Raw genomic sequence first — 27,979 nt, 5'->3', positions numbered from 1 at the left:
GTCATTAAAAAAACAGTACGAGCAGAGTTGCTTAAGTAGCAGATAAAAAACACAAATTGGACCAAGAAACAGGATATAGACTTCAAGAAACAGTGCTGCTCTACAGACAAACACACAGTAAGGTTTGTAAGAATAGACAATGGCTTTCTATGGAAGAACTGATAAAGCAAGCTGAAAACAGAAAAGCTGTCAAGCAATTGTTCAAAATGACTGTGCCAAGTGCACAGACTGTATGTGGTGCAAGACATCAAGAGCCATCAGACAGTCAACAACACGTACCTGAGTCAGCACTGGCACAGCCCAGTCGTTACATGAGTCAAAGAGATGCACTGAGCTGCAAGTCTAGGTTCAATCTTTGATCAGTGAAAGAATCAAGAGAGATTTTGCAGCATTCTCCTCCAAGCACCTTGCAGCAGTCCATTGCTGAGATGTAGAAGGAAAAGGAATCCTTTTTGTCTGGTATTTATCTGCAGACTTCCTCTTGGTGGGGCAGAAATCCCTAGTGGCAAGTTATGACCAGAATCTACTGACTTCTCACTTCTTGAATCACGGGGTGAAGCTGAATCATAACAGAGAGCCTGGCCTCACTGTGTGAGCTGAATTCACTACTCTGAAAACAGTCTCAGACTGTAACTTAATCTAGTGTGAAACTACAGATATCTCATGCAAAAAAAAAAAACCTGTCTCTAAATTAAAATGACAAAAGGTAGGCAGAACTTACAGTTTAGGTGAAATTTATCTGATTAACCCCATCCCCACTAGTATCATGGAAGTACAACTGCTCTGTCAGCATTTCCATTTAAAGAAAAAACATCAGTACAAGCTAATACTGTCAAGAAGAGCACGGTACATCAGAGGACTTCACTCAACAGCCTGCAGGACAAATCTGGCTTTAGAGGCACGGGCTGCTGCCATCTCTGATCAGGGAGAAGAACCAGAGCTGGAGGTATTCGTTTTCTCCTGGAGCTGCACACAGCCCCACACAAGGTCTATGGCAACATTCTGCTCTCAGGGCCAAAAAGACTGGATCACTATGCCCAGCATTTAACATGCACTGTTGTTGACTAGATGCAACAGGTATGGTACAAGACGAAGTGTGCTCACATTACTTATTTCAGAAGATAAATTCCTCAGCACCATTCAAATATACAGGGCTGTGAATGACTACACTATGTTGCTTGTTCTAATTTGTCCACTCCTCTTAGTTTTCTTCCATTTCCATGGAGAGATAATAGCAGCAGCTTCCATGTCATACAGCAAATCATCTAAGGTATTTCCAGAGTCAGACATTGCATACAACCTCTATTAGACTCAGCAGAGTGACCAATTAGGTTAATCTCAGAGGCAGACTCCTTGGGGATATCTCAGAGCATCTATTCTTTCTCAGGCCAAGGTTTCTGTTTTAAAGAGATGCAGCATCATCCAATTACAAGAACAGCAGGTGAGAAAGGTAATAACTTAGACCTCTTTCTATATCTGACGACAGCAGTCAGAATTCAGCTTGGTCCCAACACACCCCAAAAGGTCAAAAATTCTCTCCAATTACAAAAAGAACGAACTAATAAAAACTTCAGCAGTATTAGATTGGACATGACAACATCCAAGGGATTTTTAATAATATATATATTTTAAAGATCTCATGCTGCTGGCACCTGGGGCCACCAGACATCTGTTTAGCTTTGTGCATTCATGGTTTTAGTACCCAACATAGTCCAAGACAAAGTCCATTCATTCAGATCTCCATTCTGATATTCCACATTTGGCCTATCTTTTGCATTCCTACATGTAGTAGAAAGACGACTTAGTAAAGCCCCCTATCTATTGCTTGGCCTGGCTCTTGAGAGCCAGGAAGTGAGTGTTCTGCAAATGACTACACTTGGATTCCCTTGGTAGCTTCAATAGCTCACCTGCGGAACAGGGTAACACCCAACACTTACCTCGCTAATAAATCCTTCAGATTGCTTTAGGCATAATCCGTACTAAAGGATTCTCAAACTGTGAAGAGGCATCCTCTTCTGGTTCTAGCTGCACTCGATAAAAGTATTTCCTCTTCCCACCTACCCTGCTGCTTTTTACTGCGTATCTCCTACAGCTTACTACTCCTGCACCTTCTACCAGTAGCAATAATTGCACAAGTGCTCCCTGATCCACTTCAGCATGGCCACTCCATCCCTGGGTGAGCCCAGCTGGCACTGTATGGGGAGGCTGAGAGCAAGTTCCCACAGCCCCAGTTGCCACCAGAGGAGGTCTCCAGCAGTACAACCAGCTGGGTAAGGCTTCAAGCAGCACACTTGTTTGTAGCAGGAAGAAGCCCATCCACAGCAGCAGCAGTCAGGAGCTACGTTACTCAGATAGCACAGCCCTCCAGCGAGACACAGCAAACATAAAAATGGAAGTTTTTCCATGACTGCCAGAATTACATCATCTGCCTAAAGGACATCAGCTAAGCTGACAATAGCATTCCTCTTCATGCATCTCCATGTAGATCATCTTTCATGAAGTCATACGTCTTCATCAGGCCTCCACAGGCAGAGATGCCAGGAGGGTCTGCATTACAAGCGTGATGCAGCTAACTGTCAAATCTCTGAAGATGCTGCTCTGAAGGACCTTCGTTAGCCCTCCTGGAAGTTTCCAGGCAGGATTTCCCTCAGACCTTGCACAACTCTTTACTATACAAATACAGGTGCCATATTTAGGAAAATGACAGGCACAAGCAAGCTTCCCCACCACAAAAAAAAAAAAAAAAGAAAAAAAGAAAAAGAAAAAAAAGAAAAAACACTGAAATTACATTCACTTTTTTAGCTACTTTTTTGTCTTTTGACTAGAAACAGCTAGTGAGCTAATTCTTCTGTGGGAACCTTATATCTCTTGTTGCAAAGGAAATCCTGATAGAGAAAACAAGCCATATTACTCAGGTGAAAATGATCACGTAAGAAGAAAGAACACAGAGACTTATATAGAAACAGAATAAAACCACATAATTACTAGAGTCCACTTTGTCTTGGAAAAAAATCTCAGCAATAGTCAAGATTTAAAAAGATAATGTTACTGAACTGGAATGGGTAGCACTTTCAGTTCCTGAATCACAGTGTGTACAACAAATAGAACACAAACATAACAAAATAAAAAAATCTACTCTATCCAGTTAATAATCATTCATCACCTTAAAAATGCTTACATTAGAAAATCATATTTTCTGTTCTCTAGATAATTAAGGTTATGTTTCTTTGAGTTATTATTTCTCTTGAATTCATAGGAACAATCATTCTCTAACTTGTATAAATGTACAGCAGGGATGCACTTAACTCAGGTAATATAGTGTAATTCAAAAGAGAACTGTAAATTATATTTCCTTTTCTCACTTTCTTCCATGTTTCTACCTGCAAATGGAAGCAGGGCAGATTATGGGCATTCCTCTGCTAAGGTACTGGGGTCCTCATTTGTGTGGATACTTTCGTAGCATCAAAGAGGAATTGCCTGATGTCAAAAAAAAAAAAAGGCACTCACCACAATAAGCTTTCAGAAATTCAAGTATGCGATAGATGTTCCCCTACACACTGACTTTCCAAGTCTAATAACTTCACTCTTCTTAAGACACCATTTGCTTAATGGATATCCCAGTCACACTGGGGCAGGACATCTCCATGTGTGTTCTGAGACTCACCCTGCACATGACCAAGCACTGGATCCCAATTCAGCAAAGCACTTCATTGAATGCATAGGTCCACTTCAGTTCAAAGTCCTGCAGATACTTGAATACCTTGCTGAACAGAGATGACAGCTGAGCAGACAGCACATGCATCATTGCACTCTTAGGATGAGGTCTTACAAGCATGTGGGCAAGCAAGTTCAGGTCAGTTTGTAATGTCTTCCTATCTGAACTAGCCAGAGCCACTGCTTTACTTTCATTTTCCTACCGGGATATAATGCACTGGAATAGTTAAAGCTGTAGGTCACAGAAGTGTAATCGAGGCATCATGAGACAGTCATTAATCAATCAACCAGTAGAAATACAAACTGGGTAGATATCATTATCTCTGCATTACAGATGAGATGCAGCCAGTTCACAAAACAAAGCCATAGGAAAACAGAAGGTCCTTTTCTTGTTTCCCCGTGTTGTTCCATCTTTTCTTCTGCAATTTGTTTTCACACGCTAAAAGACTTCCTCCTCCAACTGCAATCCAGCAGTCTTCTTCATTCAGAGGCAAAGCTGATTCTACATCAGTCCTGAATGCTACCTGAAGCTCTTCTACACCAAAAATCTAGAAAAGACAGCTCACAAGAGGAACCTTTCTTTTTTTTCCAGACTTGGTATAAAACTTACCTGAACACGGCAGTGGCAATGACAAGCAAAGACAATGACTGAACAAGAATTTGGACATGGAAATAAACTGGACCAGAACCAGACTGGCAAGTAGCTGAGGGAAAAGAACTGAGGGAGTCAGCTGTCAGAGCAAGGAGAGGTTAAAGAAAAAAACAAGACACGGAGGTTAGCCCATTGCCCTAGAGTAATGGCTAGCCTTTAACACGTGGCCTCTGCTCCTGTCAGTATTTCTTCTTGGACAGGTTATCTCAGGAATTTATGTTCTCCAATAATTACCTTTCAGAGGGCTCTCACGTATCTTATGAGAGGAATCCACCAGTAACCTGACCTGCATTGCTCATGCAATTGTCATCCACCTCCTCTAGTCTTTCATCCCATCTCTCAAAGCGGAAGAAAGTGGTTTTTCCTATACTTCTAGTGCTGCACCAGCAAGGGCTGGTGGAGTTGATAAAAATAAAGGAGTTTTAATGCTTAATGCTCCACAAACGTTGATAAGCTTGTGAGCAAAAGCAGTAAAATATTAGAGCGAGTTAAAATACCTCCTGTAGTAGTGTTATGTTATCCAGAGCTGAAGGATGAACATACGTCTTGCACCATCATGAGAAGCATTACTGTCTGCAAGTCAGTATTTGTTTTAATAAACTTTTGGAATTTGCAGGGTTCTTTTCCTAAGTTCTTTTCCTGTTACCCTCCCAAACTATCTTTCTTCCACTATGTGATTTGCTTTTCCTCCCAAAGTACCAGTGCTGAAGAGAAGCTTTTACTTCTGGCACTCACTCCATAGCCATTCCAGACGAACTAAAGTATGGGTTATTACACTTAGTAGGTTATCACACTCGCATTCATGCTCAGATCAGGGCCCTCTTGTGTTAGATTTTCTGTAAGGGACTCCATTACATCCTGTACAAGCTGACTGGCACTTAGCTAGCATAAGTGCCACTCCCAGCACCATAGCTAGGACAGGGAGAAGGACTCTTATTTTCTCTATTCTGGATGTAATGAGACATCTCTTCAGCCAGTCAGTAATCATAAAGAAACACTTCATCACGAAGTTCTGACAGAACATCGGGCCTGATACAAGGAAAAAAAAGCCATACATCTTCCTACGTGGGACCCTGTCATTAACCCAGAAACGGATGGTCAGAGTGCATGGGCAATCAAATCTCTGTTGCAACAAGAACTTGCCTCAGAAAGGCTTTCAGCCACTTCTGACAGGTACCCAGAGGAATCCCTTTTCCTACACTAGCAGCACAACTAACTTTGCCCCGAGAGAATGTCTGTGCTTCACTCTGGCTGCACTAGTTTAAAAGGAGCCACGTATTGCTTTCAGTCCAGAGGGAACTTGGGGCCAACGCACACACCCTAACTGGCATTCCCACATTCTCATCTGAAATAGGACTCTACCACAAGAAAGAGTCTGATACAGGGAGAGCATAACAGGGGAGGGCAAGAGAAAGCCGTTCTTCCCTCATTAAACTTCAATAGGTGCCTAGGCCCAGCAATGCTGCACTGTAGGTTTGGATTTATATTCTCCAATTAACATTTTTCACAGTATAAAGTATTCTTTCTGTTTTGAAGGGGGAAGAAGAGGAGAAGAAATACATTCCAGGCATTTGGCACAGCAAACTTCCCCAGCTATCCTCTGGGAAGAAAAAGGAAGGAAAAAAAAAAGACTTGTCACCACGCAATTTAAAAAGACCCATTTTCGCTGGCTCCACTCTGTCTCGGGGGTAGATCCAAGACATGGTTCCCACCCCTCAGGGCTGTGGCCTAAAGCACTTGGCATTCACTAGGAGAAGGAAAACATCTCCACAGCAATGGAAGAGGAAGAGAAGAGCTCATCCAATGGCAAAAGCTGAGAAGGGAAGAAAGAGGAAAGATCTGCAAGAAGGTCACAATATACGGAGGGCATGATAGTCTCCCACTTCTGAGACCTCAGATACGTCCTCCTGGTGCATACAGCAGTCAGGTGAGTCTCTCTTCTACCCTCATCTGGGGGGTTCTCAGTTATAGCTAGCTGAAGAGCTGCTGACTGACAGTCACATTGTTGGCCCTACCACATGCATAACACAACAACCATCTCCTTTTTCTCCAAATGCACACTCCCTAAGAGAACCAGAAGCCATATGCATCAAATACTAAAAAAACCTCAACATCTTCCATGAGAGTTATGAGAGAAAAGCCCTTCAGAGATTCTCTGTTCAGAGGAGTTTTTGTGCAACATACACAAGACCGTTACATGCAGAATTGTTCTCTGCATAAAGAGAATTATGAGAAAGCACTGTGTGATCCACTAGAACACAGGACATTTTCCCAGAAGTCAGAAAAAAAAAGTCTCACGTATTGCATAGCTCAGCAATGCTCTACTTGAGGTCCCTAAAACACCACATGTAGATCCTGGAGGAATCCATAGGCTTAATCAGAGCCTCATTTCTCAACTTACAAGGAGACTTAGACATAATTTCAGAACACATGGAGCACTTCTTTACTCTTTGATGCAGCCAAAGAGAGAGAGGCAGAAAGACAGGAAGGTGAGAAGCAACTTATTTTACCAGTGGTCAGAGTGGGTTAAGAAGAAAATAAAATTGCAGAGCTCTACACACTAATCATCCTCATGCTACAATAATGACAGAGCAACAAAGCACATCACAGCATAGCAGCAGGTTACCACACCTGAATGATTATGTCACTTCCTCTGAGTCCATTCCAGAACCAAACGCTTCAGGTTCAGCTGTCACTAACCTATAGCGACGTCTGTAAATAGATGGATTGTACATACTTACAAATGAATCACTACTACATAGAAATTCTTGTTTATAAAGCTGCAGCGCATGACTTGAAATTGAGCATTTTACTTGGGAAAAGCTATAGAAACTCATGTTTGTTTTTTTGAATGCAGTGTGCCCCTGCTGTTTGTTTGACATTTTTGTGGCTGGATACAATCACTTACAGGGCATTTTTGTTGTGAGGGCAATGAAGAGCTGGAGAATCCCTTGCCTTGCTTTTTTCATGTGACTTCTTGCCAAGAAGTAGTTCAAGTGAAAACATATGATACACTTACATAATATAAGAAGCCTGCTCCAAAAGTAATGCCTTCTATTTTATTATGTTAGCCCACGACAACAGATGCAGATGGTGGTGACATGGCAGGAGAGGCTGAACCTTCCTGCCAGTATTCCATTACATTTTGTTGCCATACAACAGACAGCAGTAGAGGGGCAGACTGACCAAACAGCATGTGACACGGAAGTACATGCGAAACAAAGGTGTGGCAATTAATTCCTTCACACAGAAAAAAAAATGGCACCCACTGACATATTCATTGACATTTGCTGAACTTTTATGGAGATCAAACTGTGGATGTGAGCAGAGTGAGGCAGTGTGTGGTGCATTTCAGCAGTGGCACCCGCAACATGAAAGACAAGCCATGTTCCAGTTGGCCGTGCACAGCTGTCACAACATGAAATGAAGAACATCTTGATCAATTCATCTGTGCAAATTTGCTAATGGTGGTGACTGTTGAAAAACAATGTTTTGTAGCTCTATCAAACATTGTTATTGTGCTCTTTGTATCTTTCGCGGTTTTCATGGAAAAATGGGAGGAATTACTTTTGGAATGACCTACACACAGCGCTCATTTGTACTCTTTCTTCTGGTCTAACAAGACAAAAGATTGAGGAAAAGAAGAGAAATGCAAGTACTATGCTAAAGGAAAAAGAACCTTTAGTCTGAAGCCAGCTGATAAACAGCTGGCATCTGTCTTCAATCAGTATCATCTTGGATAAAATAATGATAGTAGGTATGGTTATAATTTACTACAAGTTGACATGTTTTCAAGGTTGTTTTTAATATCCAAAATCTGACACTGTTCAGAATATTTGTGGTGCATGCTTTTGGCTTGTGTGGTTTTTTCCTACCTGCATAAGAGAAAACTGATAAAATACTGGAGAACAGTCCTAGAACTTGTGGTTCTGCAGAAGGAAGATGACTCAGTTCTAACAATATCTACTTTTTACAGAGCTGTTAGTGTTATTCTGCTGTTCTCAGAACAACTACAGAGCTTTGTTTCCACATGGTTTCTTTTGGGGTTACATGTTACAGACACACCTGAAATGCATGTTTTACATTAAGTCCTGAAGGACTAAACTGGCTACCATAGTAATCTTTCCATGTGGTTGCAGCTGTCAACATGCTTGAGAACAACAACACAGAAAAAAAAAACAGCGTAAGCAGAAAAAGTACAACCCAGCCTTTCTAAAACACGACAGTGTTTTTGATACTTCAGTTCAATAGTGCAGTGACAGTTAAATTAAGCCAACATGAACTTCAGAAACATGAAGATCACGCATTTTCTTGGCATTCAAGTTTGCATGCACTGAGCACTCCATCCTAATTTCTACTAGTATTTTGCACTCTGCTCAGGAAGAAGACTGCTTGAGGTGGAAGAAGAATGAGGCCATAGCTTCAGTATAAGAATTTCCCTGCACATTGAGGGATTTGTTTAAAACCCAATGGGTTGAAAAGACAGGTGCCAATCCAAATCAGCCCAAAGCTGCGCGTTAATAGCAGCACCCACTGAACAAAATAGCAGAACCATTGGGAATGAGAAATCTGAATATGGGAGGAAAGATAGCAAGCAAAGAGTAAAAAGGGAGTGGTAAATGGAACAGCACACAGCAGGGACTGTGAGACTTTGAACACTGTAGAACTGGAAATGACAAACTGAAAGACCCAGCCGCCCCAGGAAACACCTGAAAAAAAATTAGAGATCCACAAAAATGTGTGCAAGTTTTCCATATTCTAAAACTCAAATAAATAAGAGCTGTAATAAAAAAAGATCAGGAATCTCAGGTATTGTAATCTGCTTCGGAGAGAGAAAAAAGGAAGGTCAAGGACCTTACCAGTGTTCTAGGGCACGCACAATTCCAAAGGATTTGGGAGATAAATGTCCCAGGTGGTGACTCATCCCATGCTACAGAGAAATGCAAAGAAGGAGTCCAGGAAGGAAGCTGACCAGTATCCCTAGGGTTGTGAACTCCTCTTAGTGATTTTTTTCTCCCCCCAAATCACAATGTATACATGGGATGATTAGGCCTCAATATTGTATAAAAAAGGCCCACTTAAATGCTAGAGCTGAAACACCATTGTAGGAGGAAGGCAGAAAATTCAGGTCATGCATGAATCCATCTTCCTAGATCCTGGTGTTTCACAACTTAGCAATTGACTTAATCCTTCACAAATAGGTCTCAGCCTAAACTTGAGATTCGGGCACATCTCCTGTTTTAACCAGAAAAACGAGCAAGGAGACTAAGTTCAAGAAGCTTAACGCTGCATTTATTGTGGAGAAGTCTTTTATTATCCTAATATTCCTACTCTTTCTTCCCATATTCCACCTGCACCTGATACTGCAGGTTTACAAATACCTATAATATTTCCTAACCAAAACACTTAAACAATTTTGAGTTAAGCCATGTTTCTGAACTGATAGATTACTTCCAATCCTTATTTTCACAACCAGTAGAGACAAAAATTACTGCTTACAAAATGAAATTTTCATGTAGCTCCTGGCTTCAAGGAGCTGGACTTGGTAAGAAAGCAACATATTTTGAAAGCATTAATAAAACCACTATCAAACACTTAGAGAATAAATTTGGAATGGTACTAGTGTACTAGTCCTAACACAGATCTCATCAAAACCTGGCAATTTGAGCTCAGAGCATCCTTCCCCACAAACCAGGTCTCCTTTAATCAAACAAACTCTAAATATGGCCTGTTTGTCTTTTGCAAAGCAAGTGATCTACGGTAGGTCTGACTGTTCCTGCGTTCTTCAGAGTACTTTCGTCCTCTATCAGTGCAAGAGGGGAGTCAGGACACTTCGTATTGTTCTTCCTATAGCTCTGTAACAGCAGAAGGCACTTCAGAGAGACTGACAAGACTTTAAAAGAAATGCATTAAAGGAGACAGTTTAGACTACTAAAATTAAAGTAATTAATCAATCCAAAGGTGATCCTCATCATTTAGCCTATTTGTTAAGTGTTTTTCCTTCTTGGGTTTCGCTATGAAATTTAACAGTTTGCAATCTGCTGCAGTCCCTGGAGCTTGATTCTGCCTTCAATAAACCAAACCAATGGCAGAGACTGATGCAGCACTGGGAACCCCTCCTGCCCCCACTCTTATTCAGGCAGTAGGCTCCAAAACTGGCTGATTAAATGGAAGTTCAGGACACAACAGAAGTCACATCCCTGCACACTGTCAATTACTTCCTCCATAGCTAGAGTTAGGACTGGAAACAAAAAAGGCTACTAAACTTAAAAGAAAAACACGTTTGATTTGTTTTCTCCCTTTCTTGAAATCTCCAAGGGAGAGGGTCTGAAAATATGGGTTGCTCTTCACGGAAAATCTAGATTTTCCCAGTTCCACCCCACTGAAAACCACAGGACTAAAACAAGGATGGACCTTGTCCTACCTTTCTGCTACAGACAGCATTTTACTGTCACTAAGGGAATAAAATAATCATAAGAGCATAATGATAGCATGTGTTTTGTTAGCCACTGTTCTTCACGTGGGGCAATCAGTGGCAATTCTCAGATTTAATCTCTCTCCTTCCCCAGCCATGCAGTTGATTACCTCTCTCATTCCCAGTTAAAAATCTTTGATCAGAGTAAGGCACATAAAGGAGCCTCTGACCCCAGCTAAGGGAACAACAAGAGATGACATTTGGCTCTTTGAGAGAGCAGTAGATAAAAAGCAAAAACGACAGCTGGAGTCAGGAGGAGCTAGTTAGTGGATTGCAGACCCAGGAGGGTGCGGGGTGGGGGCCTATAGAAGAGAAACAACAAGAGGCTGCAGCCAGGCTGCTCCCTCTTCTTCTCTAGGTGTCCGTTTTGAGCCAGTAAGAATGACTGCAGCAGATGTCAGGATCCATGGGGACCACTTTAAACAAAAAAAAAGGTTACCTAGAAAATAGAGGAAATATTAAAAAAGAAAAATGAACCAAAATCCACACTTTGATATGTAGGAATGAATACAAAGGTAAGCACCAACTTGTAATGACCTGTGGTATGTAAATATGCTTAAGCCAGAGGGTTGAATTTTTCTGAGTCCTGTCCAACAGTGCCAATCATTTACAGAATTTGACTGGGATTAACCTGTGATTTCCACTTCAAGATGCAAAGGAGAAATAAAACAGGCAAGCAGAAGTTACAAGGAGCATCCTTATGCTTCTCCAGCACACACATCACATTCAGAGCTGGCTTGCAAGTACACCAGTGCTGGGAATGTCCCCATAAAACAACCCAGGCATGTGCATGTGTGGACACATACTCACACATCTACATGTGTCTCAGCATGTTGTACTGTTGCACAAGACCTCACCCATTTCTAAAACATCAAGTCTCATTTGACATTATTCGGACAGTAGATACATTTTTGTCAAAGGAATCTTCGGCGAAACTCACTGCCACTACTGTAATTCCCTTGAAGTCCATGGAGTTACACCAGGGAGAAAGATTGGCTGCTTCGTATTTGCTGTGTGCCAAATCATGCATCTGTGTTAGTTCTTTTGTTTTGGAGACACAGTTCTATAAATTATCACTACAAAATAGATCAATTTTCGTTTTAAGCAGCTCACATGCTATAGAGACACAGCAGAAAGTCCACTTTCATCCACCAGTCCCTTTTTCTCCATACAAATGGATGGACACTGCTTTTTCAGATCTGCAAACCTACAGAGGTGTGCAAAGACAGTGCAGATCTTAATAGCTTCACAGAACAATCTAGCAAGGACAATGTTGGATGAACCTGCTAGACCGTTTTTCAGAACTCATGCAAAGAATTTTAGAAGAAACATTCAAATTAAAACTGTTTTGGTTTTGTGCATCAGGATCAAGAGGAAGTCCAAATTTTGCTGAAGTAAAGGGAAAGCTCTGACCTCTGATCACACTTTCGTTTTTTAGGAGTAAAGCTGCACATACTTGAATCACACAGAATCATAGGGGTTGGAAGGAACCTCTGGAGGTCATTTGGTCTAACCACTCCGCTAAAGCAGGTTCCCTAGGGTAGGTTGCATACATAGGTATCCAGGCAGGTCTTGAGAAGAGTCTCCAGAGAAGGAGACTCCAGAGACTCTCTGGGCACTTGTTCCATTGCTCTGTCAGCCTCAAAGTAAAGAAGTTCCTTTTGTTTGTATGGAACCTCCTGAGCTCTAGTTTGTGCCTGTTGTCCCTTAGGCACCACTGAAAAGAGACTGGCCCCATCCACATAACTCCTGCTCATTAGATATTTGTAAGCACTGATAAGACCTCCTCTCAGTCTTCTCTGGGCTGAACATGCTCAGGTCTCTCAGCCTTTCCTCGTAAGAGAGATGCTCCAGGCCCTCATCATCTTCACAGCCCTTCGCTGGACTCCCTCTAGAAGTTCCATCTTTCTTGAGCTAACGAGCCCAGAACTGGACACAGTATTCCAGATATGTCCTCAGCAGGGCAGAGTAGAGTGGAAGGACCACCATCTTCCACCTGCTGACTACAACCTTTTCAATACACCCCAGGATACCATGGGCTTTTTTTTTTTTTTTTTTTTTTTTGCCACAAGAGCACTCTGCTGGCTCACGAATCAACCTTTTGTCCACCAGGATACCCAGGTCCTTCTCTGCAGCGCTCGTTCCAACAGGTGCTTTGCAGAGAAGGACTTAGGTACTCAAGGTACACTCACTGATAGAGGCTTTGTACTCCAAATTTCTGAAGTCTGTAATTTCCTCTCTTACAACAAAATGCTTTTAGAATGCTATAGTTTGGAGGTTTCCCATTTCATCATTCTGGTAAAGCCACATTCAAAGAGGAGGAAGTTGTGTGAAGTCCTGAAAAGAAAAACACCTTACTGTTGTTCTCTTTTGATGGACTAGTCAGGAACCATCTTTCTAGACCACTCGTTTGACTCAAAGGCAAAAAGCAGTTTTCAGTAAAATAAACAGCAGCTAATCAAGATGAAGCTATTTGCTTATACAGTCTCATTGGCTAAAACACAGCCCCAGCCCTGAGTATTATTTATCTTGGAGGCGGCAACAATAGAAACTGAGCAACTGATTACACAGCTTCTCAACCAATTATGATCCAACATTTATCTCCTGGGTACAACAGTGGAGATTTAACTAGCTTTCTTCAGCCTCTCCTTTATATTTTTTCAAGCACCCAGTGATACACTCTGCATCCTGCCCAGCAAAATAAATAAATAAAGCCCCAGTACCAAGAACACTTTACAATACTCAAGAGCAGCCTCCCACACCTGCACCTGGAGGGCAAAGAAATGCTATTAGAGAGAAACATATGAGCACTCAGACAGGGACTTTGTTGGTACTTGTTTGTACACTGCCTTGCGCAGCAGGGCCCAAATGCAGAAGGGAGGCTCGGACCCAGCAAGAGTTTTTTCCTCTTTCTGAATCTAGGAAAAATCATGCAAGATAATATAAGACACTCAACTGATAAGGTCCTGGAAAGGATAATCTGTCTGCTTTCTCTGTAAATACTGATAGCTCATTACTTGAGCCTTCATGCTATTTTCAGCTGAAAGGCAAACCTGCTATCATATGAACGAACTCAGCTAAAACTGAAAAACAGCACTGGTGTAACTGGAAAAAGAGACCAATACCAACTATTTGAGTAGGGAAAGCGCTCAGCATTCACTGTAGGCAGAAAAAAAGTAAAAACAAAAAGGGAAAGACAAGGAAGAACACAAATTAAAGACATAGTGTGGATGTAGGAGAACACTCAAAGATCCACCCCACCCCCCCCCCCCCCCCCCCACTCACCCCTGCCATCCATATGACAGTGCTGCTTTGTGGAACAGAACAATAGGTACATTATGCTAACCTATAATTACCCCGAGAAGAATGATAGCAAAGTCAAGGCATTACATGAACGTTGGAATATTGGATACAATCCCATAAGAAGCAAGGAGGTGGAGAAGGAGCTTTAAAAAGAGATTGAAACATTCCCAGCACAAAACATCAAAGAGGAAATGTCATGTTCTCTTCGTGTCTATATGGATTTTCCTTATCCTTGATTTGATGATTTAAACACAATTCTCCTTTTTATGCATTTCTTGGCTTTATGCTGTAATTGGTTCCAGCACTGTAACATCCTCTTTTGACAGCATGGTGGATGTGGTGCAAAGGAGCTCAGCCTACAGCACTACTGCACCACATGTGTAAGCAGAGAAACAGGAAAGGTGAATGGAGACAGCCCCAGTGCTGGACAAAGGACAGCAAAGACAGCAAAGGGCTGGCGATTCAGTGAATGTATAATCAAGTGTTCCCAAGCACACACAGGCACTCAATACCTGCAGCCTCATTCCAATCAGATAGCAGGTAGTGAAACACAGGAAGCAGTGAGGCACAACTCTACACCTGCTTAAAACACGCTGCTTGCATTTGTAGCATTATGCAGTGTCGGGGGAATGCTGGAAGGAAGACTTGGAACAGGGGGGTTTTACTTGTTCTGTTTGTTCCTAAGAGATTCTATGTTGCATTAGACACTTTGCTCTCATCCTAGAAGTAACAAAAAGGAGTGGAGCAGCCTATAAATCTGCAAAATCCAAAGGTTCCTCCTTGATTCTTTTTGTAAGTGTAGGTAACTATGACAACCCACTGTAAGCAACTGTGTCTCATCATCCACAGACTGCCCAGTAGGAGGCATGAAGACAAGCAGAAGAACAGAGAAGCACCTTTTCACATGCTCATCTAGGTGGACTTTGCTCCTACCCATAGAAAAAAAAAAAAGAGAGACTGATTCCCTCCAGAGAGCATGCCCACCCACTCCAGCACATTGTGTCCCCAAGTGATTGGAGAAGTTAAAAAAGCTAGCAAAATAATGATCAGCCACTGGAGGATCTTGCCATATCACCTGTGTACAGCTGTGCTCAAGGCTGTGTTCCTCACAAAGCTTCTACGCCTGTAGCTTGGTCAGACACATGTCCTCTGAGCTGCAAACTGGCTGTGCCCTACAGATAGGAAATGCCAATTTGAACAGTTATTAAAGTTACAGTACTGGGCCATGAGTAAGACTACTGCAGGCCGCTTGCTCCCTAATGGCTTCAGACCTCAACAAGTATTGAAAGTCAGAAGGACTCAGGAGACCCTACTTCATGCTGGGCAGCATCTGCTGCATGATCAGAGGTACAGCATCTGACCCTTGTGAGGGAGCTCAAAGTGGTTGCTGAGTCCATGTGGGCCCAGAACCCTCTACTATAGACAGGGGCAGGATGTTTCCTGATGAGTTCACATGTGACACTGCTGAATGCAGGACAATGACTGGCAATGTCTTGCCTTTGTGAAGGAATCTAGGCTCCTGTTGAGCTCAAAAGGCATGGGGAGCTAGAAGGGACTGCTCTGCGCCTAGGAAATAGTACAATTTGCTCTGCTTTAAGCAGAAAAATCACATGCTGGAAATAGCTTGGAACTCGGCTGCTGGTTCTGAAGAAGCAGAATACTGCCCACCAGCTGTGTGACCGCCAACTCTGCCTTTGCAATGGTGCAGCAGCTCTGAGCCAGCCCACTGTGAAGTCCTGCAAGACAGGGGGAGAGGGGCTCTGCCCAAGTTCAGCTGGTGCTCTGAGAGAAGTTCTTACACACTAAAAGCTGTCAGCATGGTAATTTAGGGGAACAAAAAAAAAAAAGCAGATGTAAGCAGATGTACATGTTCTTTCTCTGTTTATCAGCCCTGTCTGCAGCCACAGCCAAGAAGTCAGATCCCATGGTCAAGAAAAAATAAGGAGATTATTAAGCATTCCCCCACTCACTAGGCTAATGGGTCCCTAGTTCCCTCTCATTTTTGGCTGCCCCAAACCAGAAGGGAGAGAAACAGAAAGGATATGGCACATTCCTATGCTCCATCATGCCTCCTCGCATCGAGGAACAAAGGGAGGAACATCTGCAGGAGAGATAAGCAGCTGTCTGGCTCTGTTTAGCAGCATGGGGGCCTCTCTTCTTGTGCAAAGGTGAGAATTCAGACAGCAACCAAATCCTGCTTTAGTTGCACCAGGTTGCAGCAGAACGCTATTAACTTGGGAAAAATTATTTCTGGTGTCAGGCTCCTGCAGCTGAGAGCAGAATCTGGCATGCAGGCAATTACAGAAATAAGTTACAGGAGACAGAAATTATCCAAGACAGCCAAAACAACAGGGCATAAATACTGCTTGTTTACAGAACGCTGGATAGGGCAGCACTGATCCTTTTTGTGCTCTAGAACAGATAAACCTCAATAATAAAAACCATTTTTATTTGGACACTATGTAATAGAAAACCTACCCTTGCCATTTCACACTTCTCTCACCACAGACACCCAGCTGATCTCATAACCCTCCTCCCTCTGCCACATCCACACACACAGCTATCCTGTCCATGCAGCACAGCAACTCATATTTCATCTGTTCCATAGGCTTCATGAGTTTGTACTGCTGCCCACCGAGTGCTGTCAAAAAGCCACCATCTGGAAAGGATGCTGGAATGAAATCTATGCAGCTCTGCGGCCTTCTGAGCGATTACAACTATGACACTTAAACCCGCTAATGTGCTAAGCATTTTCTGGCAAAGCTGGTGAGTTACTATGGTATTTTGGGAGGGGGTGGGAGCTTTAAAAGATGTCTTCTTTGAGGAGGAGCAGAAGGAAGGAGACAAAATGTAACAAAGCAAATTCCTCAGCAGTCTGATACTCAGCAAACTCCTCAAACTTGCCATAACAAGGGGTTGTGTTTCAAAGATCCAAAAACAGCTTCTGAGGACAAAAATAAACTTGTGTGTTCCTGCCAGGTGGACGCACAGGACTGCCTTTTGATGAATGTTTTTCTGATTTCCTAGAAGAAAGAGCTTCCCTTCCTCTAGTCCCCATTCTGGCTTTGGCCAAAAGCAGCCTGATAGTTTTGTTCTTAGGCTTTCCAGTCTTTCAGCAGAAGTAATTCTGTCTCTATACATATACCTTTTTTATTTTTTTATTTTAAATTTAGATGAGAATCAGAGGGAAAGCTGACCCAGGAGTACTGCAGGCTTTGTATGGAAAGTCTGCAGGTCAAAGTGCTGACCAAATTCTCAGCATTCCTACCAAGATAGGGGCCACGCAGTTTTGGCTGAGAGCAGAGAAAGGCACAGAGATTCCAGCAGCACTCAGGCTGACACCTGGTGCAGGATGTCCTGCATTTCTGCTCCCAGCTTCCTTTTCAGGGACTTCACTGTGTTTGCTTCTCAGCTATCATTCCTGCACTAATGCAAGACTTGCTCATACAATGCCATTAGAGTAAGTGCTGTCAAGTGCTGCCAGGTTAACAAATTGGGGGGGGTGAAAATACTAAAATAAGTTTTTTCCTCAGATAAAGTCATCTTGAGAACTGCTGTGAAATAGTGGTAGCAAGGTGTACTGAGTGAGAACTTTTAAAAAAATCAGAACATTAAAGCACTAAAAATATAGTCAAGGAAAAAAAAAACAAGTAAAAATACACTAAATTCTATGGTATTTTACATCTCTTCTACTCACCATGCCTAATGCTGGAAGATGGAAACATCTCCAGAATGAAGGAGAGGCAGACATAAAGGCACAGCTCTCTCAAGTTACACCAACGTGCAGGATATTTTTGCAAAGTAATACAACTTTGTGCTTAACACTATTATTATTGTCGCCTTGACCACAGAAAGGTAAATAAGCATTTGTTTTATGACCAGTAAAGAGGCACAGATGGAATCTTCCATGAGAAAGCTAGTTTATGACAGTTAACGTTATGCTGAAGAGCAGTTTTTGAACTAAAAGTATGTTAAAATAGTAAATAACACCGATCAGTAGCTTTGGAAATACAAGGAAGTAAAATGAAGAATCAGCCTTCTTTTAAAACATAGGCTTCTGCTTTTGTTCTTAACTTGGCAAGTTCCAAGGGATGTAAAGGGGCCAATGAAAGAGAGAGCATTAACAGAAACAGATGTAAACAGAACTATTGCATGTGTGAATTTCTGAGGGGTAAAACCTAGAGTAACCAGAAAGATGCTTCCCTGTAGCTCTGCTCAGCAGACAAATGAGAGGTAGGCCTCCTCCAGACTTCTATGCACTTTCTTAATGTCACAGTAGCCCCCACTTAATACAGAAATCAAACACCACCTCTTCATAACCCTCAATACCATTGAGGAATTTTCCTGCTATCACTGTAGTTTGTTCTTCCTCTTCTGGATGGTAGGTACGGCTGAGGGGATATTCCAAAAGGATGTAATTGGGAACAATGAGATAAGTAAAAAGTTACGTTCCTAAAGACCTTTCACACTGCACCCTTGTTCTCCTAGCTGAGAGGCTGCTAGATCAATTGCTTCGTACAGTCTCCTCTCCTATGCATGTGCAAATGCTACCTGATATAATCTACTTATATTAGAGTCAAATTGAAAGTCAGCACTCAGCAACATACACAGGTACACATTTGCAACCAGCTGACATCACTGAGGACAAAATGCCACTTCTTTCCCCACACACACACTGTCCCCCTGAATGCACGCAGCCCTTGCTCTAGGAGCCGTCAGTCAGAACGTGCAGCACGAACCTCACATGACAAAGCCAGGATTCCTATTCCTGAAGGAAGGCCTGCACTGGGAAACTTGCGTAGCCCCAGAAGAGAGTAAATGCTGACAGCTTTCTAGGTCAGCACAGTCACTTGGTTACTAGCTGGAAACACTGCCTATCTCTATAAACCTCCTGAGGACTTCACTGAATCCAACCCTACGGGAGCCCCTTGAAGGAGTTATCTGCACTTCTGACAGAGAAGCTAAAGGGAGGACACAAACCCACTCCAAACAGGACCTGCTACATTTGCTCTAACACCTGCACTATTTTAATCAGCCAGACATGCTTTATCTTCTTCCCTGCCCATTACATGGTCACCCTGTGCCACAGTCATTTTAAGCTAGCAGTAGTTAGCACTGGCCTTAAAATAAATGTCCTCTATCCTTCTCTTGCTACTGTTCCCACTCTCCCCCCTTATGACAGCACAAGTTCTTGCATTATTACTAAATGTAAAGCAGTGAAGTTAAAAGAAATGTTTAAAATCAGACTGGTTCTGTGGTCTGAACAACTCCATGGCTTGTACAAGGAAAAGCAGTGTCAGGGTAGGGACACAAGGTCAGAGACAGCTGGAAGACTAGACTGCAAGACTACAGCACTGGCTTAAACCCATTATGGAACTATGCCATCAGTCACCAAGTCTTGCACTTCCTTCACTGATTCAGTTGTTGGTTTTTGTTTTTTTTTTTTTTTCCATATTTTGGAAAAAAAAAATGGAAAAACATTTTCTTATTTTACCAAAGTAAGGATGCTATAAGAATTGTCTGTTGTTTCAGCATATCTTAAGGGTGTCCACCCTCACACTCAGAAGTCATGACCATGTCATTTCAGTCTCATTTTACTGTTCGCAATTTCAAAGGCACAACCACCTGTGCTGCAAATTGTGATCATGTGGACCCTAAAGAGGACCAGAAAGTTCTACCAGGAACAGACCACTCATCTTTATGTGTGTCACTCTAGGCTTTCCATGAGGCCACAAAGTGCACCTTTTCTGCTATTTCTTCCTTCAGTAGCGTTAATTGGCTCGTCCTGCATTGCCAGCCACACATCCTTTAGTCCACACTATATAGTTTCTGTGCCTGGAATGCAAACAAGTACTTAATGTACTCGTAATGCTGTGATGCTATAATATGATGGAAAGTACAGCAATAACAGTAGAGTGGCACAGTGCTAGGCTGCAGCAAACAAAAACAAGCCCAAACGCAGCAGCCATGGATGCAGAAACAAAGGAAGAAAAACTGCTTACCTCTGGAAGGCCTCCTGCAGGCAGGGATCACCAGCAAGATACCCTTGCCTCCACTACCAACCCTTAAATGAGGTCTAGGAAGAGGAGGATCGTGGCTCCACCCCTTGCAGTCACTCAGGTGCATTGCATGCAGCTGAGCTCCCCTGGGTTGGGCCTGCCTTCCTACCAGGTGCTCAATCACTGTTTCAAGCTGTGACTTCGCATTTTTGCTACAGTACTTTCACACATAAAGATAATAAAAAGCATGGATAGGTCTCTCATTATGAGATTATACTTGATGCAAGTCCAAACGTAGCTCCCTGTTCACATTAATGATATTGTGAAGGTGTCCCAACAAGACAAGGGACAATCAGGAAAAGGGATGGCGTTCAGTAAAACAGCACAGAAATTCCTTCCCAGTGGATATCCTGCTGCTCATTAGCCACTCTGTCAACAGGGAGCAGTAACTCTTGTGCATCTGTCAACAAAATCTATCAGCCAAAAGGGCCTGTCTTTCAAAAAGGACAGTTCATAAACAGCAAGCATAACTGTGGTGGTATTATTCACAGGCACACCACTGCAGAAAATAAAGAACTTTCACTCTGCTTAGAAGCAGAAATGCATCCCCTTTGACTTTTTACCCCCTTTTCTCCTTTGATTTTATAGAATGCCATTATACTAATTCACAGCAGTGATTCAGAAAGAAACTTGTATGAACAGTGTATTCCATCAATGTAAAATTCAGTGGAGAATACTTAGGCAAAACAGGACTCAAGTAAAAAACTGTGAAGGGAAATGACTTGGTCACATGTCCTGAGTGCCACCACAGCACAGGAGGGTCTGCTGCTTCCCTCCTGATTTCCAGCCCCCCAGCCAAAAGTCAACAGCTTGCAAGCATTCCCTCACCTTTACCAATTGAAATAAACTCTAACAAAGAGAGCTGCTGTTTAAATTCTTTTTGTAGCTAATCTTATTTATTTTTAAGGAGTGATCTAAAAAGAGGAGCTTAGCTGGTGCACCAAAGGGACATTAACCTTCAGAAGAGAGGCAAAGAGAAGCTGAGAGACGCTGCAAAACTGCAGCTCCAAGTAAGTCCACATTCTGCCTTGGCCTACAGCCACTCAGCGTGAGGCAGATAACTATAGTCACATGTTAGGTTCAAGTGTAACGAGTCCAGCCTTTCATCAAGCTATGATATGTAAACAGCGTGTCTATAAATAAATAAATATTCCTCTCCAATGCTCTTGGTAGCCTCAACAATCTTCTGTGATACATTAAAACAAACAGACAGGACCTTTGCTCTTTCTGCATCAGCTCATGCTGCATGGGATACAATCACCAAGTGCCATTGGTGCTAACTCATGAATGGCACTGGTAGAAATGGGTCTCAGAACAAGACGCTCACTACTAAAGCCCTACACATAGGAATCTTCAGAGATGCGCTGCAATTGTAAAACATTTCTCATCAGTATGGTTATGGGCCCTCAGTATTTGGCCTCCTTACGCCACTGACTTTTGCATTTGTTGAATGCATGTTTCAAAGAAGAGCTATGTTTCTCTGACTTAGTTTGAAACCCCAGGCAGTACAGAGTGCATAGCTGGTAGTTCCTGAAGCACTGCTCTGCCCTCAATGAGTCACTATTGAATGGAAGCCCAAACTTGATGTTAATGGAACAGTGCGCGAGTGCCCAAATCAGCTCTGATGTGGAGATCCTGACACACAACAAGTGTTGGAGGTCCTATAGAATTTAACATTTCGGCAGAATATACATCAGGGACAGATCATACTCCATCAAAACTCAGCAGAGAATTTGACCTCATGAAAACAGCAGAGAAACTTATTGCTGTGGGGAGGAGGAAGAGGATTGCGTGCTGATTTTGTAATACTCATGCTAGGCCGCAAGCCCTCCTGGAAAAGTGCTCACCTTCTGTTCCACCCACAAGAAAAGCCTCACAGCATTACCAGGTCTTTTTGCAGTGGGATGAGAAAGTTGAGGGTCTCTTTTAGTAACACTTTCAGTAAAAGGAACGTGACCAACTCCAGAGTCACAGTCTTATCGGAAGGTTTTTTAACCTCCTGTTAACACGAGTCATACTGAAGGTCACTTTAAAGAAGACACTAGGAGGAAAAAAAAAAAAGCCAATGCTTCTGTTTGCTTACACTGCAATTGAGACTCTTCCTCATCTTTTGACATCCCTGTTTTTCACATCCTTCATGCAGAACAGATGAGAAAAATGTATTTGAAAAACAGGAAAAATTAAGAACAAGTATAACTGTAATGTCAGTCTTCCACTGAATTTAAGTTTTGTGCTGGTAGTCCCTTTAATTCCTCCAACTCACAGTTTTTCCATCTTCTTCCTCCAAAATTTGTGCAGCCAGAAAGAGACAACATGTTTCCATGTTAAAACCATATAAATATTTCATAATATGCATATACTCTTGCTTGAATAAGCCCTATATAGGAAATCCATAATGAAATTTTAGTCCATAGACAGTTCCATGAGTTAAAATAAACAGCTTCATCTCAAACATCTACATTTGGGGTAGCTACACAAAGCTAGCTAATTGTTTCAGAACTCAGTTCTTTAGGAAATGTCATTACAGTTCTCTAGCCAGCCACCTTGGAAGCTCACTAGCAAATCAGTTCGGACTCAAGCTGCTTGGTTTGGCAGAGCCAAGCTAAGATTCCACTTGCACACAGTTCCCTTCTGGGACAGCAGGAAAGCCCCAGTAGGCTTGCTATTCCACCAGAGCACTTTCACTATATTTTGGCTTTTCTACTCCTTTTTGAAGGCTGGAATGCGAAAGGGATAGAAAAGGAAATGTTCACTTTTCAGAAATCTATCATCCAAGTCGCTTATTAAATCTGAACTTGTTTGTTATTCTTTCACAGACTTTTTCTGATGTAGAATTAAGAATTAGTACAATTGCTTCTGAATTCAACTTTTATGCTTTATAGCAGTGGGATAGGTAGGGAGTGAACATGGAGTTATACTTCACCTGTTCAATGCTAGAGTACAATCAGCTGGTGCAAGTTTATATGTTGATGGTAATATTTTCTCTACGTATTTCATAGACAGCTACAATGATCCTCCCACAAAAAAGAAGGCATGCCCTTGTGGACTATGAAAAGCCTCAATTCTGTGGCATTTAGATTTGTAGTGTGGTTTTCTGTCACACTTTGATATAAAGAGACATGGAAGGAAGAACCAAAAGGAAATATTTTGAGAGAATTTCATTAAACTGGCATCTTAACATAGTGGCTTGGGAATCTAAATCCGGTCAACAGTGGTGAGACACTGATCCCACGAGCACCTAGACCACAGTGAGCATATTTCAGGATCACACTTGCCCAGAACCCTCCTGAAGAGCAGATCACCTAAGGAAATTGATGCAATTATTGCTACGCACAGACGTCCCCCTCTAGCTTCAGCTGGAATGGTTACAGTACCACTGTAGCTGAGGTTACCTTCCAAGTCTTGAAGATTCCAAATTTGCATCAAGCAAAACAAGCTGGGTTAGCTTTAATAGTTTAAATAGATGGTCAAAACAAAACCAACTAATTTTGCCTGAAATTAAAGCAGTTGCACACAAACTGTTCTGCTTGGGGTCTGGAGCAGCAGCAGTTTCCTGGAAGTGGGGAAGGTATAAGCAGCTTATAATTGCAACGTCACTCATCAGAAGATACCCATTTCCAAACTCATTGCTTAAAACATGAACCCGTTTAATTCAGTCTCTTTCTGTGTGGCTTTATTTTGCTTTAGATGAGTAATACATTGATTTATCTTAAACCAACTCCTTAACAATTTACTTCCTAACAGAAAGAATAAGAAGGATCCAGCCATCTCACACAATCAAGGACTGGTATTAGTGTAGATGGGCATTGTTTACATTCCTGCTGGCAATGTTGGACAGGCATCAGGAAGGAGATTGAAGTCAACATATCTGGAAATCCAGCACCAAGAACTAAATTCAGAGAGAAAAAAGCCTCCATGGCTACTATAAGCTTAATATAAAGTGTGTTATCTCATTTATCCTAATTGAAGACCTTGCTTTTGATGTGGAAAACATCTACAGGACTACAGGGCATGGGAGATTCTAATTATAAATCTTTGATCCATTATTTGGTTTTCAGTGACAAATTTGTTTCTGGTACAACTCCAGTGAAGTCAGAGTTATGCCAAAGATGAATTCTGTGGGTAAATATTGTTAGAAGACAAAAATCATGTTGAAGAAGCAAAACAAAAAGATCACACACAAGGTAACTGCTAGGCATATTTCCTAAGAGGAAAAAAGGGTTATAGAGAAATTGAAGTGGCAGCTGACCTCACGAAGAAAATTGAGTTACATGTTAAGATCTTAGCACTTGTTTTGCAGACTATCAGAGGTATCGTGCTTGTTATATTGGCCAAAAATAAGAGAGCACTGTAACAGAGTTATGTATTTGAGAACATGAATTCTTGGCTGCTGCAAAACAAAACGCAACAACAACAACACAGTTAAAAGAAGGACTACTGATTGTTCAAAAGTGACAGGAACAAAATCAAGCCCATATTTTGCATTTGAGATCATTTCCACAATGGCCATTCTCTTACCCTAGGCTCAGACAAGTCCTGGAATTTGTGACTGGCTCCCACTAAAACTTCCGTACATCCCTGTCTGATTTAACTTTCTATTTCTGTAATACATTCTGCTCAGTGGAAGTCTTAAGACAGCAAGGGAAGCTGTTTCTCAGGTACAGGTGATCCTATAATGCAGAGGTTCGTAAATTCCCAATCAACCATACAATGCTTTCAGAAGTATCCTTAGACAGTGCATGGCAGAGGGACTCGCAGTTGTAGGTCTCCACCTGCAGTCTCCCTTCCCCACTATTCTCATGAGCATTTGCCTCTGAGAGATGATCTGAGATTTCTGCATGGATTTGCTTTCCACCATCATTTCTCAGACTACAGCACACTAAAAATTGAAGAACAGGTTTCTACTCCAAAGAACTTCTCTCTGAGAGTGGGACAGAGGAGGATTTCTAACACAGAAAAGACAGGACAGGAAGATAGCTGCAGAAATTAAGGACTGATTGGACTATCTCTGATATGCTCCTTCATTGGCCTTAGCAAAAAATTGGAAAGTAGATTCTTTAAGGAATGCAAGACACTCACTGATGGTTACTGCGTAAACACGAAACATTCTGCTTAAATACCTATTTTCTTGGTCAGCCTTGTCACCCAGAAAAGCCATTCCTGGATGACATTCCTCTCCCAGTTTTTTTGGTTGTGGGTGGTTTTTGTTGTTTTTTTGTTTGTTTGTTTTGCCTGGAGTGACAAGCTAATTAAGGAGCGGCAGAGACTGGTGCAGAAGTGTCCTGATCAAATACCAAAGAAACAGACAGAGTAAGACAGATAGACCTGCACTGCTAGCTGATCTCAGAGCAGCTCTCTCCCACACCACACCACCATTGGCTTTCCACATGACGTGAAAGGGGCTGTTTTATCACCTCTCTAAGCTAAGAGAACTGTACAAGTTGTAAAGACTGAACCAGCAAAATTCAGGATCAAGAAGAGAATCACATCTTAAAGTGAACCTTAAACAAAGAAAGAAAAAGGAGAAAAAAAGTAATCTCACACATAAAAAGGAATATTGACTTTGTTTAGCCAGTGACTTCAGTAAGAATGAAATTAGCTTGTGATACCTACAAAATAAATTGAATCCATTATACCATTACTCATCAGGCACTATCAAAGTCTGATGCAATCTGAATGCACTGCTCCATATCTAACCAAGGACATGGGCACTTACTAGTAAGCAAGGGGTAGACCCAGGGTCATGGAGCTCCTCACAAAATGCAGCCTGCTTTGCTCCCCACCTCCGGATCCAACTGCACAGAGTGCATCTTGCCTATTTTATTTCGAACACAATCACCACTCAGCACATCATTAGAGCTGCCTGGACCAAGCCCAATGCTCTCTACAAAACAACAGCTGGGACAGTCCAGGCCTTAAAGGTTCACCTGAGAGGCTGACAGGATTTAGGAGACTGTACATTGGACTATTAGAAAAAACACATGGAATCACTGCTCTTCTTGCCTCATAATACCGAGCCAGGGCAAGTATTTGCTGAAGACCCTATGTAGGTCACCTCTGAGTGCCTATTTTCAAAAGAAAACATCTGCCAATACAAAGGGTTTTAAGGATTTCTACCCCTCAGCCTGGCAAAGATATAAAGCTGATGAATAAAACATTCAGCAGGCTTCTGTTCTGCCCCTTGATGCAGCCACTGCATACCCGTCATGTAGTGAAGCTGTGACTTTCTACTGAGATTCGGACCATTGTTTGGGGGTTTCCTGTTTGTTTCTACAAAAAGGGTGATTTTTTAAATGCTTTCTTTTTATCACTTAAACTGGGCAAGACTTTCAGAAGACTACATCTTCTCCTTGAGTTACTACATACACACAACACCATAGGTGGGCATGCCACACTGAGGAGAAGTGAAACAGAAGGAGTCTGATGTGAGGCATTTACAATCTAAATTAGGCACAGCACAGCGAGGCTGACAAAAACAGTGGCACAGGAGGACACATACCACAATAGTGAGAGCTCACAGGATGTGTTCAGCGGGTGTAATGAGCTTAATGACTCTTTTTCTTGTGTCACTTCATTCCCCACTTCCCCCCCATTCATAACACTTAAATCTTTAGACAGTGAATGCGGTCTTCAACTCACTGAGGCAAAATGGCAACATTTCAAATGACTTCAGTGGTGTCAGGATTTGGCTTCATATCTGGCATAAAAGACAAGGGTGGAGAACAGCAAAGGATGGCTAGCGTAAAAGGTGTGGGTTTTTTCAGTGGCTTGGAAGAAGAAGTTGAGTAGCACAATGCAAAGCATCAGGGGAAACGTCTTTATCCGATATAAGAAAACACACAGAGACATCTACGGTAGGAGAATGCTGAAGCAATACAGTAAGCTGAACTAGGAGAGAAGCTGGCACAACTAATAGAGCAAAGGTAATCAAATACTGGAAGTGACATTATTTTCCAGATTTCACTAATATAAAACCACTGACCTAATTATAAAGAGCAAACAATATGGTCAGAAAGAATCAAAAGGGTCAGGAGAGAGCAATTCACTGCACTACAGACAGGGATGTGGCGTTTCAATCAGATAAGGATACCAAAAGCCGGCACAGGGAGGTGTGAGCAGCTTACGCTGGTAGCCCAGTGGAAAGGAAGATGATTTTTAACAAACATCCTGTTGTATAATACAATAAAGGGGGAGGCCTGAAGACTATGAAAAGGGGCACTAAAGGAGGGGCTAATAAGAAATTGCAAATGATGCTCCTAAATGAAAACAGAAAATAAGACTGACCTTGTCATATGTGAACAGTCAGCATTTCTGCTTGGAAAAAAAAATGTAAATAAAATAATTGTTTACAAAGGTAAGCATGCGGTGGGTGGGTATCTGTAGGAATGCAAAGCAATGCAATTAACAGTAATGAAAAGCAATTTTCCTCAAGTGGCAGGGAATTTCAGACCAAAGATCTTTGGGACAGATTGGAAGAAGAGGTGGAAGAGAACAGCAAAAAAAAAAAAAAAAAAGTAATCCTAATAGAATCTTAGAAGTCATAAACAAAAGATAACAATCAGCTTTGTGTTCTCTTTTCCAAAAAGACCATGGGGACTTTCCATGATACAGCAGAGGCATCAGGGAAGAGACCTCAGCTGCACCAAGAGTCTCCATGGGAATCGGCACCATCTGCTCCACTCGGAAGGGAGGGAGGGGGAAGGGGACAGGGTGGGCAGAGCAACAAGAGATGGTAACCCCACATCACTACCATGCAAACTGCTCACAGAAGGTCAG

At 42.1% G+C, this 27,979-nt stretch overlaps 1 protein-coding gene across 9 annotated transcripts in view; it reads right to left on the bottom strand.

The window, feature by feature from the left end:
* Window positions 1–27,979, bottom strand: part of DPF3 (double PHD fingers 3) — a 191,807-nt gene that overhangs the window by 108,644 nt on the left and 55,184 nt on the right. The window contains exon 1 of one of the 9 annotated variants that reach the window (XM_040700567.2): window positions 280–26,794. The exons of the other annotated variants lie outside the window; for them this stretch is intronic. The gene's annotated coding sequence lies outside the window, so the exon portion shown is untranslated. Of the gene's footprint in view, window positions 1–279; window positions 26,795–27,979 lie in introns of those variants that run through there. 9 annotated transcript variants of the gene reach the window in all.

Source organism: Gallus gallus, chromosome 5, assembly GCF_016699485.2.
Source record: "Gallus gallus isolate bGalGal1 chromosome 5, bGalGal1.mat.broiler.GRCg7b, whole genome shotgun sequence".
Classification (NCBI taxonomy): domain Eukaryota; kingdom Metazoa; phylum Chordata; class Aves; order Galliformes; family Phasianidae; genus Gallus; species Gallus gallus.
Note: the sequence above shows the minus strand (reverse complement) of the source record. Positions and strands in the feature narration are given on the sequence as shown.